This window comes from Balaenoptera musculus, chromosome 12, assembly GCF_009873245.2.
Source record: "Balaenoptera musculus isolate JJ_BM4_2016_0621 chromosome 12, mBalMus1.pri.v3, whole genome shotgun sequence".
Lineage (NCBI taxonomy): Eukaryota > Metazoa > Chordata > Mammalia > Artiodactyla > Balaenopteridae > Balaenoptera > Balaenoptera musculus.
Window position 1 is genome coordinate 36,353,182 of NC_045796.1, and position 16,235 is coordinate 36,369,416.

Here is a 16,235-nt window from a genome sequence, read left to right on the forward strand (position 1 = left end):
GATGACAGCAACCCCCTAACCCAATCAGGGAGTCTTTGGTAAGCAGCCAATATAAGGGGCATAATATATAGATGCTTATTTACAATATTAACTAATCTTAACTGAATAAAGCTGAGTAACGCCTTTAAGAAATCATCACTCTGACAACCACATTTAAAAATCCAGTCACAGACATTTTAAATTATTTTTTACAACTAAAGAGAAAAGTCTTTGTTAAAGGCAATTCTATAAAAAGAATACTCAAATCAGTACTTGTTTTCCAATTGCTTGAGGCTTCCATAAAAACCAGTTTCAAAATAGGAAAGTAAAATTTCCACAACACGATGAAGATTGATGACCCAGAGGATGGAATCAGCTTTCAGTCTACAAGAAAACTTCATGCTCAAAAAGGTATACTTATTGGTTGTGTCAAACATTTTAATATACTTATATACTATTCCATTACTTAGTTCTTTTACCTTAGAGTTAGAGAAAATCATGGGGAACCAATAATTTGGACATTTAATTGTTCTTTGATTAAAGAAGTTTGAATTCCTTTTTCACCACAATAATTTTTAAAAAATACTTAAATAGTTGGTTTATTTAGTAGATATTATATTGAGACAAGACAAAGATAATTTAAAAATACATGGTAAAATTTTAAATGTTTTGCTTTTCTCCTTCCATTACAAATATGTTAAGTGAAATTGAATTTGAACATTGGATGAAGAGAGTTGATTATGAGAATGAGTGGTTTGAAATTTATTTTAATTTATATGAGATGGAAGTGACAGCATTATGGGTAAAATAAAGCCTATCACTAACCACCAGCAAATTGTCCTTTCCCTGAGTCCCTGTCAATCTACAGTATCATGCAACTGCTGAACCTCTCAGGAAGAAGACAAGGTTATCAATACTTCTATCTAAATAGGTGAAAAATGTTCTACAGCACATTTGCAGTACTAGTCTCAGTGCATTGTTTCACTGACTGTCTCTGCACGGTATCGAGAAGAGAAAAAGTAAGTTGCCATCTGAATGTGTATATTTATATGAAACACTGTGTTCTCAACAGATTATGACACCTAGACCAAATAGCAAGTAGAAGTTGTTCAATGTTGAACCTGAAGTGAGTGTCAGTTCTCTCCAATTCAACCCAAATGTCTGAAGTTGACAGATCCAATGAAGAAAGAATCCTATTCATTAGCCAAGAAGTATAGTAAAAAAAAAAAGTCCTGTTGGTAATTATTTTAAAATACTGCTTTCTCTTAAAACACACACACACACACACACACACTCTATGGAATATGATGCAATTTCTATATGAATTCACAGAAATTTCTTGGGGTATGTATTAGTCAGGGTTCTTCAGAGAAAAAGAAGCAATAGGAAATATGTAAGGGAGAGATTTATTATAAGGAATTGAGCAATACAATTATGGATGTGGGTAAATCCCATGACCTGCAGGGTGAGTCAGCAAACTGGAAACCCAGGAAAGATTGAAGAGAGGCAATTTAATGGATGATTCTAAGGCTCAAAGAAGAGACCTAGACTCCAGATAAAAAATTTTGAATCAATATATGGAAATTATTTGAAGGCACAGGAAAGAATGAGATTACATAGGCAGAGAAGGTACAGGATGAAGCTTACCCGTTCTCCAACATCTGGAGCCAGGATAGACAGAGGAGGAACTAGTAAAGATTTCTGAGCAGTAGTAGTGAGGGAGGGAAACCAAGACTGTCAGAAGCCTGGAGAGGTATGCGTTTTATCAAAGAGGCAGAGTCAGCCTTCACAGGTGCTTCTGGGAAGTGAAGGAAGTTGAGGATAAAAAAATTGCTGGCTCTGGCAAAATATAAATAGTCACCTTGATGAGAGCTATTTCAGGGCAGCAGAGAGAATAAAAGCTTTATTGGAACTCTGACACTTTCACTTCGGGGTCCCTGTGCCAGAGATGTACTAGGGATACCACTGTCCACGCTTCTCTTCCCAGAGCCAGTAGGCACTGTCACCGTCCGCAGCCAACTCCATCATATCGAGGCCCTAGTCTTCCGATTTCAGGAGCTAGGCGACCCCAGCACCCTGAGCTGATTCGGGTCCAGCCAGAGCGCAATGACTGCATTCTACCTGGCCAGCACACTGCGCCCCAGCGCCAGCCGCAGCCCCACACCTTGCCCCTGGAGCAGCGTGTACACCACACCCTCCCCGGCCTTTACCTCAACAATGAGTTCAAGAACACTGGCACCAAGGAGAAGGTGGAGCCGCAGGAGCTGAATGACTGCATCTCCTAACCTACGTCGCCAAGGTGCACTTCACGGCACAACAGAATGCAGGCCCAGCTCAAGGGCTAGGGACGTCATGCCTAGGGACCTCTATAGAAAGGAGATGCAGGAGTTGAGCCAGAGGTGAACCTGTTTACCAACGACAGGTAGGCACAGCACGGCAACCTGGCCAAGGAGGTCATGCAGCTCTGGAAGAAGTTGCAAGAGGAGATTCTTCAGAGAGGACCTCAGAGGGAAGAAACTCAGAGCACTCTGTAAACTTTCAGACAGGAGATTGACAATACTTCTTTGGCACTCCTTGACCTCGAACATAAAGTGGATTCCTTGCAAGAAGAGATTGACTTTTTAAGAAAACTGTGCAATGATGAAAGCTGTGAGCTGCAGGCCCAGATTTAGGGTAGCATGGGCAAACTGGGGTGCGTGTTTCCAAGCCAGAACTCATGGCTGCTCTGTGTGATATGTGGCAGGAGAATGAAAGTGTGGCTGCCAAGAACCTTTGGGAGGTTGAAGAATGGTACAAGTCCAAGTTTGCTATCTCTGTGAGGCTGCTGATTGAACTAAAGCAATTATGTCCTGTGGCAGGTGCAGCAGGGGCCAAAAGGGTACCAAAGCCAGGTTCAGTCTCTTACCTGGCAAGTGCATGGCTTATACTACCCAAAGCAATCTACAGATTTAATGTGATCTCTATCAAATTACCCATGACATTTAACAATAGAACAAATAACCCTAACATTTATATGGAACCATAAAAGACCCAGAATTATTGCCAAAGCAATCCGAAAGAAAAAGAACATAGCAGGAGGCATAACCCTCCCAGACTTCAGACAATACTACAAAGTTACAGTAATCAAAACAGCATGGTACTGGCACAAAAACAGACATCTGGAACAATGGAACAGAATACAGAGCCCAGAAATAAATCCACCCACCTATAGTCAATTAACTTTTGACAAAGGAGGCAAGCATATAAAATGGAAAAAAGTCTCTTCAGCAAGTGGTGTTGGGAAAGTTGGACAGCCTCATGTAAATCAAAGAAGTTAGAACACACCCTCACACCATACATAAAAATAAACTCAAAATGGCTTAAAGACTTAAACATAAGACATAACAGCATAAAACTCCTAGAAGAGATCATAGGCAAAACATTCTCTGACATAAATATTACCAATGTTTTCTTAGGTCATTCTCCCAAGGTAATAGAAATAAAAACAAAAATAAACAAATGGGACCTAATCAAACTTACAAGCTTTTGAACAGCAAAGGAAACCATAAAAGAAAATGAAAAGACAACCTACAGAATGGGAGAAAATATTTGCACATGATGTGACCGACAAGAGCTTAATTTCCAAAATATACAAACAGTTCATACAACTCAACAACAAAAATACAAACAACCCAATTGAAAAATGGGCAGAAAATCTAAATAGACATTTCTCCAAAGAATAAATACAGATGGCCAATAGGCACATGAAAAGATGCTCAACATCACTAATTATTAGAGAAATGCAAATCAAAACTACAATGAGGTAACACTTCACACTAGTCAGAATGGCCATCATTAAAAAGTCCACAAATAACAAATGCTGGAGACGGTGTGGAGAAAAGGGAACCCTGCTACACTCTTGGTGGGAATGTAAGTTGGTGCGGCCACTATGGAAAACAGTATGGAGTTTCCTCAGAAAACTAAAAGTAGAATTACCCATATGATCCAGCAATCCCACTCCTGGGCATATATCCACACAAAACTATAATTCAAAAAGATACATGCACCCCCATGTTCACAGCAGCACTATTTACAATATCCAAGACATGGAAGCAATCTAAATGTCCACAGACAGATAAATGTATAAAGAAGATGTGGTACAATGCAACTAGAGAGTATACTAAGTGAAATAACTCAGAAAGAGAAAGACAAATACCATACGATATCACTTATACGTGGAATCTAAATATGACACAAATGAACCTATCTACGAAACAGAAACAGACTCACGGACATAGAGACAGACTTGTGGATGCCAAGGGAGAGGAGGCTGGGGGAGGGATGGAGTGGGAGGTTGGGATTAGCAGATGTAAACTATTATATAGAGAATGGATAAACAACAAGGTCCTACTGTATAGCACAGGGAACTAACTACATTTAATATCCTATGATAAACCATAACGGAAAAGAATATTTTAAAAATGTATATATATGTATAACTGAATCATTTTGCTATATAGCAGAAATTAACATAACATTGTAAATCAACTATACTTCAATTTAAAAAAAAAAGTGCATGATTTAAAAGAACTAATAGGCCTCTGGAGCTCCACATGCATGAAATGGAAGAGAACTTTGCTGTGGAAGGTGTTAACTACCGAGACACTCTTGGCCTCCTATAGAATGAGATTTTCCTGTTCTTCAGAACAGGAAAGAAGATATTCCTTGCCACCTCTGAGAATATCAGGACCTGCAAGATGTTAACACAACTTTGATTTTCAGATCATCACCGAACAGGAAACTGCTGGAAGGCAAGGAGAACAGAGTTTCTCTAACTCTCCCAAGCTTTTCTTCTCTGAACATGAGAGAAACCATTCTGGATTCACTTCTTCTGGTTGACAGCCACTCAAAATGGACAATTCTGATTAAGAAGGTTAAAACTAGAGATAGGTTTTCAACGAAACTTCACAGCATCACGGTGATATTGATGAAAATCGCACATACTCAAGGCAACAATATATTTCCAGCAAGAATAAAAAGAGAAATCCATATCTTACAGAAATAGCTTTCTAATGCCCTTATGCCATTTTTCAGTAGCACAAGATAGATTTGGAAGAAAAATAAGCCCTAGTTCTTAAGAACCAACACTCTCAAAGAATTTAGAAAAAACATTTACAACATAATCTAGTTTACAAAGAAATCTGGTGCTACACTATCTCTTAAAAAATACTTTGAATACCATTGAAACTTCTTTTTTTTCCCATCAAGTATTCAACGAACTTGTTTCTCCTTCAATACATCTTTGGAAAAACAAACCAACAAACAAGCAGGAAAAGAAAAGATTTTATTGGAATGGGTTGAAGAGAGAATGGAAAGGAAGACAGTGGAGAGGGCAAGAATAAGTTCACTTTTTCAGGAGTTTTACTGTTAAGAAGAGACTCCCAGAGCAGTAGCTGGGGGAGAATGTGGGGTCCAGAGATGAGCTTGGTTTTTGTTTCTGTTTTTTAAAGATGAGTGATATCAAGATGTGTGTGAGCTAATTCTGTATCGGGAGAGAAACTGGTGATGTAGGTGAAAGGGGGGTGGGTGATATAATTGCAGGAGCAAAGCCCTTGAGGAGAAAGGGGATGAGGTCCAGGGTCTAAGGGGGTGAGATGGCCTGGGGAGCTGAGACACTTTCTCTTTCATAACAGGATAGAGAGCTGAGTAAGTAAGTGCAGGTGAAGGCACATTTTCAGAACTGGTGGTGGAAACATGAGATATTATTTTCATCAGCTTACATTTGTTTTCTCTGTGAATGTTCTGAGAAGTCATCATATGAATGTTAAAAGGGAAGAGCTTATTAAAGATTTGAAGGAAAAAAAACCTGGAAGGTGAACTTACGAGGAGAGTATAGTGGTATTCTGTAAGTGTTGTAGCATCCCTTCAAGATTTAGATTAAGTCCAGTTTGAGCACTTCTGTGCTTTTCTTTAGCCAAGTTTTGCTGTTCAAGTGTACTTAGAAAGTAAACAGAAAATGTGTTTCATCAGCTCCAGGTTTTGTCAGATGTGTATGATGACCATGGAATCTAAGAGTAGGAGGATAAAGGTGAGATCATAAAGAGGCAAAGTATTCATACCTGAATATTTGATAATTGACTTTATTTTCTCTCTGCTGTCACACATGTATTTTCTAAAAATACTAGAAAGCTGGCTCAGACATTGAAAAATAAGCAAGTTAGTACATGTGGCCTTAAATCTTATTCCAATTCAAACTTTGCTTCAAGTTATTTGAGCACAGGCTTTGAATATCAAGACAAATAGCCTATATACTTTGTGCTAAACCATTTAGAACACAGATCATACAGATCAATTGAAGAATGCATTTATAAATAGAACTGTTTAAACAATGAAAATTGGAAGGAAGAAGCTAGAAGAATGACAAAAAAGATAATACAAAAGCAATTAGAGCAGATTCAATAAAAGGAGAAAAAAAGGAGACAAAGGCTATGTCTAAATAATGCCAAAACAAATAGTTGATAAGAGAAATATCTAGTCAATCAGCTGGATGTTTTGTCTACAGGGAACCTAGCAACTGACTTGACTGATTTCTTTTTTCACTGAATTGACTGAATGAAGTGGTTGTTTTGGAAGCATGTTGACATACACATAATGACAGAGGCAGGGAAGAAAAATAAAGGCTGTATTTGGAAAAGAAAAAATCCCTGGGACTCTAAATGATAGGTGATTAGATGAAAATTGAAAAAACAGCAGATTTGTGGGAGAATGAATTTAGTTGCATAAATTTGAATTTGAAATATAACAAACAGTAACTTATTTTCCAAAATTACAGGAGACTTGTTTGTGAAACAATGGAAATATTTTAAGACTAAAAAGATATAGAGATTGTGAAGTCTCCACTTTTCATCTCTTGCACTGAATCCTTCTACATTTATTACTTGTATTTCCTTAAAGTGTAATTTATCCTCATTGAGTTATAATTCAATTTACTATTACAATAGGGTTCATTTTCCCACCCTTCCTACTTTTAAATATAGATGTTTGAGCTGTTCCCCCTAATACTATACGACTATACTAACACTGATAGGGATAGAATAGGATACAGATAGTTGTAGAAGTCTCAGTAGGGGATTATAGATAGAGAGGGAAACCTAGGAAACTTTGGGAGACCACTGTAAGATAACGATCGCTCAAGAAAGCTATCGCAATGTCCTGGAATGAAGCAGTCTTGCTTAACTATAAAGCCATAAATAAAAGCATGAGATATGCCCCAGGTCATTAGGTGAAAGAAAAATGTTACCACTCTTCTACTGATTTTAATAAGTGCTATGACAGTCCTAGTTTGACCTCATAGGGTCAGACACTCATCCGCCCCATAAGAAGGACTTAGTGATGTAAGCCTGACGTCCAATCGAACAAGGCGGTCTTTTCCCCCTTCCCCACTTTCCTTTGATTATAAAATTGTAGCCCACTTAATCCTTGGGGCAGAGCCTCCTCACCTGCCCGCTTGCATCTCTCACAAGTGTCCTATATTAATAAATCTACTTCTTGCCTATCACTTTGTCTCTCGCTGAATTCCTTCTGTGCTGAGACACAAAGAACCTGAGCCTCAGCAAGTCCAGACACCAGGTGAGTGATTCTAATTAAAAGACCGTGGGTTCAAGTCCCAGTCTGAGTTTTGGCTGGGTTCGAGTCCTGATCGTGTGGGTTTGAGTCCCAATCTGAGGTACACAGTTTCAACACAGCCATCAGAGTCAATATATGTAATTTTTATTTTGTCAGATGGGTGTATGGGAAGACATTTTACAAACTAGCATGAAATTTTAAAATATCAACTCATAAATTTTCCAATGGCAAAATTACCCCTGAGAGAGCAATTTCTATTTAGGAAGAGATACAAGTCACAGTATGCATCATTTTTAATATATTCTATTTGAGAAGTGATAAATTACTAAAGGAGATGCATCACCCTCTTAGGTCACATGAATAGTAAGGAGAATGGAGAAAGATGCTCAACACAGTAAAATACTTTAAAAGAAATACTCTTTTACGACATCAACATTTACATATAAATGAAGTTTAGACACACACACAATTATTTTTTCCTTCTTCAAATCTATCAAATCTGAGGTCAGAAACTCTTTATGTATATTAGATGAAGATTTACAGAATTCACAGGAAATAATATATCACTCAATTGACTCTGTAGTACAAGTGAGGCCAACACTATGTTGAACTTTTGCTGCTGTTTCTGGTTTATCTTCCTGAATATTTTATTCTAGATTCTCTTAAAATGGCTCATTTCCAATCATTTTTTAGACTCCATCAAAGAATTATAAGGAAATAACTTGACAACAGGCATCAAACACATCAATCCTGAACTGTTTTTCCAGTGATCATTTGTTGGCCTCTGCCTCCTAAGGATCTGTTCTGTGAGGTTCTGAGGCACTGTCTGCATGTCACCCAGAGCAAGTTCTCTTTCAGAATTCCCTTCTGTCCTACTCTGTAACCAATATCCTCTTACCTCCTGGGAGGCCATGTGGCCTATTGGGAAGAGCACTGTCTTGAAAAACACACAGATTCTGGTTTTAATCCTGGTCTTGCCATTTAATAGCTTTATGATTTTGGAGAAGTTGCCTAAATTTTCTCTTTGGAGTCAGATAGATGATTAATGGGTTAAATGGGATAGCATTTAGAAAGCAACCAGTACTTGCCTGATTTTTCTTACAGTTTTTACTTTGCATCTTTAGACCATGACAGATTTCAAAATCCATTTTATAAAGTACTCTACTAAAATGTAAGCTGTTTCTTTATTCATAAAATAATTATGTCAAATTTGTTAACAAGAAATCCCTATGTATGTCTTACAAAGAATAAATTCATGTTTAGTAACAGAAACTGGAGTTCAACTCCATCTTGCTCCCCAAAAATAGACTCATATTTTTTTTTTTGCCCAAAATGCCCCTATTCAGATTTCCCATGTTTTTTAAAAATAATCTTCAGGTAAGTAGTTGCACTTATCATTCAAAAGTGTAATAGAGACTAATACTTTGAGCTCAATACATTTTGAATCATCATGTCTAAATTATTTACTCCTCAAACTTTGAATCCAAACAGATATTGCAATTTCAATCTCTGAAGGCTTCCCGGCTTCCCAGCCTTGTACAAAATATAAGATTTTTCACTAACTCTTATACAAAATATATGAGTAATTAGGGAATCATTTCTACTTTCTTAATCAGATGCTTAACTAAAAGTTTGTACCAAATATGATATAAATGACATACTTATTTAAATAAAGGGCATATCATTTTAAGAAGAAAAAATCAAAAATCTTCACAAATTTTTTTCTTTTTTGAGACAGTTTTTAAGTACTAACTTTTTCAAAAGATTTGAAATGATTTTAGAAGCAATAGAAATGTTTTCTTCTCTGTTAATTTGCTAGATCTCCCTTCAAACTCTCCTTATTTTCCAAAGTATTGATCATAAGTAACATCTTCCATCCATCACAGGCTGTCATCTGAGGAGGAAAAACAAGGAATGTTCCAAGTTTGTTTTGAGAGTACTGTGGAAACAAGTTGTTTAGACAGAGTAAGAGGTGTTAAATAGGAAAAGCAGCCAATCTTGAAAGAGAGGTGTTGCCTGTGCATTAGGGCAAAGAAAACAATAAACAAACCAAAAAATCCTTCAGAATCCATCCTGCTCCTAATAAAAAAGTAAAAATTAATTGAATAATTGAATGAAATTCTTACCTCATCAATCAGGTGAAAAAGTTCAAAGTTAAATAAACTTTTGGACATTTCTCTTCTTCAGGCAAGAGACAAATATGACGACAATTTGGCCACACTCTTTTGGTAACTGAAAGGTATATGCTCAGGAATGGGATATTATAAAAAATAAATTCATTCCCAAATTTTGTAACCACCAAAAAGTACTACGGATTTGGGTCAGATTAAGAAAAGCCATCAGATAACATTTGTATAAGATCTATTAAACAGTGACAGAAATCCCTACTACCCTCTACTCCCCACCACTTCACATAAACAAAAGACTAGAGATATTTGAAGAGATTCCTTATATATGTATACACATACATAATTGAGCTACAATAAAAAAAAATCATCTAATTTTTCAGCTGAAAATCTACTTTTGCAACAAAGTTGCTAGTCTGCATCTGTCCATGTGAAGTTGGGGAGAAATTCAGGAAGGGTAGAGAATTTGAGTATATGGCAGAGTAGAGAGACAAGGCAGTATATAGAAAGAAAAATGCAATGAGGCATCCTGCACTCTCCTTTCTTTGGGTGGCAGTAAATATGTGCTTCAACGATCAGATGAACAATATGGAAGGTAACTGAAATTTACTTTGGTGTTCCACCAAGAGATCCTCGCGAGAGTTTAGGGATAAGTAGCCAGAAGTGAGATGATCTAAGAAATTGTACAGAAGAGATCAAGCCAGAAAATAATCTTCCTCATCTCTGAATGATGAAATGAAGGATTTCCCAAAGGTACCTCCAAAGAACCAACTCATGAGACACTTAAGAGACCATCATTTAAATGCCTGCCACAAAGAGGGCTTCAAAGGAGGAGCAGGACAATCAACAAAGAGGGGAGTGTGCTTTTCTCCCTAAACTATTCCTCTCTATGTCTGGATAAAAATGGACCCAAAAGAGGGAGAGAAGGATGAAGTAAAAAAACAGCCCTTACTGGTACCGCCACTGGTCCTTGGCCCAGGGTCTAGTATTAATTTAGGGAGAAAAGGATATGAATTTGAAGTTCTAAACTGGATTAATTAGACTGGACTAGATTTTTTTTATATTGTAAAATGACCAGAAACCTATGGGATCCACTCAAGATATCATTGAGAGATGGGAAAAGGAGATTTGTCCTCCTATGGTCAAAGGTAAAAATTGGAGGGAAAAGAATCCTGCTTCATGTTTGTACCCACAAGTTTAGACTGTTCAATAAAATGGTTACTTTAGTTGAGTAGTCAAATTTAATTATACTCCAAAAAATTTGCTCTTCTAAATTAAAGTTTATATATTAGATTGCTAACTAAGGTTTTTTTGCTTCTCTTAAAACATTTAATAAGAGAAGCCCTAATAACAAAAACCAGTGAAATAAAACTCCATGTCCTGATTCTGTTTGTATTTCATATTATTCCACATGAAATTGGTCCCTTGGTCATTGACTTTCTCATACTGGTTTTTCGATGATAGATCACATATATTTGCATTAATGCTTTTAAAAAATTCCATGGAATTTGTTTATTGTTCTTATTAATGTTTTTATTTTGAGTCATTTTATCAAAATGTGCTTACATAAAAGAGGAACAAGTATAATACACTTACGTAATTCGAATTAAAAATTATTTTTAAATTGAGTGTATTTTTGAGGGTTCATAAAAGAAATTGTAGTAGTTTAGGAAGAAGAAAAGGCTTAACTAAAGTTCAATGCATTGTGTAATATAAGTATTTTATTAATGAGTAATTATTAAAAACTTCACAATTTCCATTTTTACTTTAAAAATTAATTGAAATTAGATAAAGGGGCATCTCATATGATTTTCAACTAAATTTTTACAGATTGGGAAGGTTTTATAAAACTATATAAAGTTCGATCTATTGTCTGAAACTAGTCAGCTGTTACATAATTTTGTAGCTTGCTATTAACAATCCTTTATCCAGAAAAGTGTCCTAAGATAATGTAGCAAAGTAAAACCATATGATACCAAAATTGTATTGATCGGTTCAAAGGAAGTGAGATAAGAATGCCCCAGAAACAATTCTGGACACGAGTTCTGCTCAGAGCAGCTTGGTTCCGATTGACATTTTTCGGTAATAAGAAAGAGAATTATTGTTTCTTTAGTTTTCTAAATTCCCTGGACTGGGTCTACCCTCAGATAGAGAGGTCTATAGACAAGGTAGATAGGTAAAGAGATAGACAAAGATAGAACTACAAACACAGATACAGATATAGAAGCTATAGATATAGATATGGATATAGATATAGATAGGTATAGGTGACTGCCACTAATGATCAATGGAACATGTCCAATTTTTTTAAATAACGTCCAATTTTGAAGATAGTTTTTGCTTCTAGATATGCTGTGTTTGTTGACTAATTCATTGATCAAATTTGTAAAAATCAGGTGTTTGTGAAACAAATAGCCATTTTAATTGAAGTCATAGTATGAGCATATATATGGGAAACAGTATCTCAGAACATAGAAAAAAGATTATGTAAATACTACATAATAAAAGAGTTTTATTGCAAAGATATGGATCCTAAGTTTTCATTGGTATTTTTGACATATAGAATATCAGGATTTTTCTATTTAAAAAAAGAACATTTACAACATTCATTCAATCAGCCAACAAATATTCATTGAGTGCCTACTAGATACAAGTTGATATTTGAGGGCTTGATATATCAGAGGGGAAAAAATAGACAAAGATCCCTGCCCTCATAAGACTTACATTCTAATAAAAGGAGTCTGACAATAAGTAATTTAGCTACAAAATACGTAAATGATACAGTGTGTTAGATGGTGCTGAAGCCAGGCATGGGAGTCAGGAGTGTGGCAAGTGGGAGAAGGCAGGTAGCACTATTCAATAGCATGGTGAAGTTAGGCCTTACTAAGTAGGTATAATTCAAAGAAGGTAAGGGAGTCAGTGAAGAAGATATCTGGTGGAAAGAGGATTCTAGGCTGAAGGAACAGCTAGGGCAAAAGTCCTGATGCAGGAGAAGGACTAACTCGTTGAAGGTAGAAGCCCAGTGGAATTGAAGCAGAGTTAACAGGAGGATGGTTAAGAGATGAATTGATACAGCTAAGGGCTTCATAGGTCATTGGAAAGACTTTATTGAAAGGGGGAGCCATTTCACAATTTTGAGCAGAGGAATGACATTATATGACTTCAATTTTAAAAGATTCACTTGTTTAAAACTCCTGTGTTGATGATAGATAGTAGAAGGACAAGAGCAAAAGCAGGGAGACCTGCTTAGAGGTTATGGCAGTGATCCAGGTAAGAGGTGATTTGGACCAGGATGAACATAGTGAATGCGATGAGAAATCACTAGATTGTATTCAGAATGTAGAGCTAAAGGTGTTTGCTAATGTGAAGTCTGAGAGTAAGGAAGCAAGAATGAATCCCAAGGCATTTGGCCTGCACCTGGAAGGATTGAGTCACCACTTACTAAGAAAGGAAAGACTGAGTGGAGCAGATTTAGGGGAAGATCAGAAGCTCAGTGCTAGGTTTGAAATGTCTGTTAAAATCCACTGGAGATTATAAATGGTCAGTTGGATATGAAATCCAGAGTTTGGGACAGAGACCATGCTGGAGATAAACTACTGGGATTTGTCAGTATATAGATGGTATTTATAACCAAGGGACTAGATGAGTTTACAAAGATAATGAAAGAAGACAGAGAAGTCAAAAGGACTGAGACTAGGACACTGCAAAATGAAGAGGTCAGAAAGAGGAATCAGCAAAGAACAATGAGAAAGAGCCAACGATGAGGAAGGAGGAATCCTAAAACAGTCAGATGTCCTTAACCACACACTTGGGAAAGTACTAAAACTTATAATGTATTAGTTTAAATCCCAAAACCCTATATTTAAAATTAATGAATTTAAAACAGAAAAATTATGAGGAAACAATATAGTATTTCTCTTTGGATATTATTCTAAGGTAAATAAAAAAGCACTTTACCAGCTAACTTTTTTCCAGTTAAATCCAAACATAGCGTGTGTCTGTTTTATGTGATTTTATCTAACGCTGTTACCAATAGCCTGAATAATGGGGGCAATTTCCAGTGAGTTAAAATATTTAGGCTTCATTATAAAAGCTAGGAGGGAAAACCCAATACATGCATTCAAGAAAGAAAAATAAAATTTTCAAGCATCTCTGACTAAAAACCATGAATCAAAAGGGAATAAAATAAGAGAACTGTAGCCTTGGACTGAAAGAGCCAGTGCACAAAAAAAAAAAAAGAAGGGAAAAAGCAATTCAAGTCAAAAGGAAAGTTTAGACTCAAGAAATCTGAAATACCATTTATTAAGTTTGTGCAATATCTATTAAATGTTAATTAAGTATCTGTTACTGTGTCAAGTAAATGTTAAATGTTAAGTATGTGCCATACCTATTAAATGTACTAGGCAAAAAAAAATGTACTGGGCAACAAAATTTTAATTAATCAACACAACAACTTTATGAAATTTGTTATATACTCCATATTTTACAAATAAATTCATTGAAAAAATAGACACAATAAGTAACTTTTGAAGGATCCACAGTTAAAATGGCACATTCAGGATTTAAACAAAAAGCACCCAAAGCTATTTGATTCAGGCAAAGACGACGGTTTCCTATTTTCTATGTTGTTTAACTTTGTGTTTCCATGTGAAAGACCAGAGAACTTCCTATGCAGAATATAATTGGAGTACTTGGTACATTGAGTTATAAATCAACCCAGTGTTCTTAGTAGGAGAGCCCAATAAATAGGAATAGCACTTACTCCTTGAGAAAAGTCAGATTAGACTAACACCTCACTACGTTGCAGGATTACTATTAACATCCCTAAACCAGAAGACTGTACACTGTGGTTTCTCTGTTATGATTCCTACACAGTTAAACAGAGGAGGGAAGGAAGGAAGAGAAAACTACTTTAAGGAACAAGTGGATGCTATTTATTTCTTTAATTTTTCATTAGAGAAAAAAAATTGGCTCCCACAGATTACTACAACTTCCTGCTCTCCATGTTTTATTTACAGGTATGATAATACACTCAATTTTGTTTCCCAACACAGTAAGTTCCAGAATAACACCAAATAACAAAAATTCAGTTTTTTTCATAATTTACAGACACTCTCCAGTTTTATATATACATGTATATGTATATTGTGTATATATACATACTTATACACATGTATATATGTGTATATATATATATATTTATATGTAATTTATATTTATGTAACATTTGCAACCAAGGAAGATGGATTTGTGGTTAAAAACAGAAAGCCTGAAGCATAAGTTCAAAATGAGGAAAAGTAAACATGATAATGAGGGCAATTCAGAACAATCTGAGATCACCAAGTACTGTGACAAAAGCATGGTTGGTCCTGAGGCTACCCACTGTATACTTGACTGTAGCAAGGATGACATCACTATCCCAGCCACAGCTAGGGAGTTAGGAGAAAGCAGCAGCCCTCAGTCTTTGAAATAGACTATGTTTGTAGATGCTAGTGTAAAATGTGGACATTATTATTGAGGAGATGCAAATGAGCACTAACTTTGCTCAAGAAGACCCTGAGCAATAGCTGGATAAAATCATTACATATATTGAAAAGCAAAGCTTCCATCATACAAGATAAGTTCTAGAGATCTGTTGTATAGCACCATGCCTATAGTTAACAACACTATATTATACACTTAAAAATTTGTTAAATGGGTAGATCTCATGTTAAATCTTATTATAATATAAAATTACATCTATAATCATATTTAATATCCCATCATGCACATATAGAAGGAAAATAGCCAGAATTTCCTAGACTCTTAATCTCCTTTGCTGCTTCTTTTTCTCCTTTACTTTATGATACTGTATTGGAGTGCCCAGGACTTATTCTTCAGGCTTCATTACTTTTCTCTCCATTGGTCATCTCATCCAGTCTCATAGCTTTAAATATCATAGTATTTAAATTCCAAATTTATACTCTCTATCTAAATCTTTCTCATGAACACACGCTTTAGCAAAGCATTGCACTAAAACTTATAAGACCTGGACTCTAGACGTCATGTTTTAGAAATAAGAATAATTCTAAACCACAAATCATAGTTTGCTCCTCCTTTAACTAAAATCAATGACTGCTAATTAACTAAAGGTTTAGGTTCAAATTTCTTGGCATCACCTATAGATTCTTTTAAAATCTGATCCATGTCTACCTTTCTAACCCTGTCTACCAATTTATATAACAGGTATCCATTGCTCTGGTCTTCACAACACACTTACAGTTTCCTAACATTATCACACTCTTTCCTTCCTGCTTACCTCTGCATGTACTATGTCCCCTCCTTAAAACTCTCTCTCCCAATTGGTTTTTGGTCTTTAAGAATCAGTGCAGGAATCGTAGAAGTGAAAATAATTAACACTTTTCTTCTTTATAATTTTTTATCCAAATTTTGTACTGTGAATCAAATTAATTTTATAGTTTATAAAAACATTTTGTAGGCTCAGGTAACTTAGCATCTCCTCCATGAAGCATAAAATTCTCTTTC

At 35.8% G+C, this 16,235-nt stretch overlaps 1 pseudogene; it reads left to right on the top strand.

Moving 5' to 3' along the window:
- Window positions 1-323: 323 nt before the first annotated feature.
- On the top strand, window positions 324-5,031 carry LOC118904984 (annotated as a pseudogene).
- The last annotated feature ends 11,204 nt before the right edge of the window (window positions 5,032-16,235 follow it).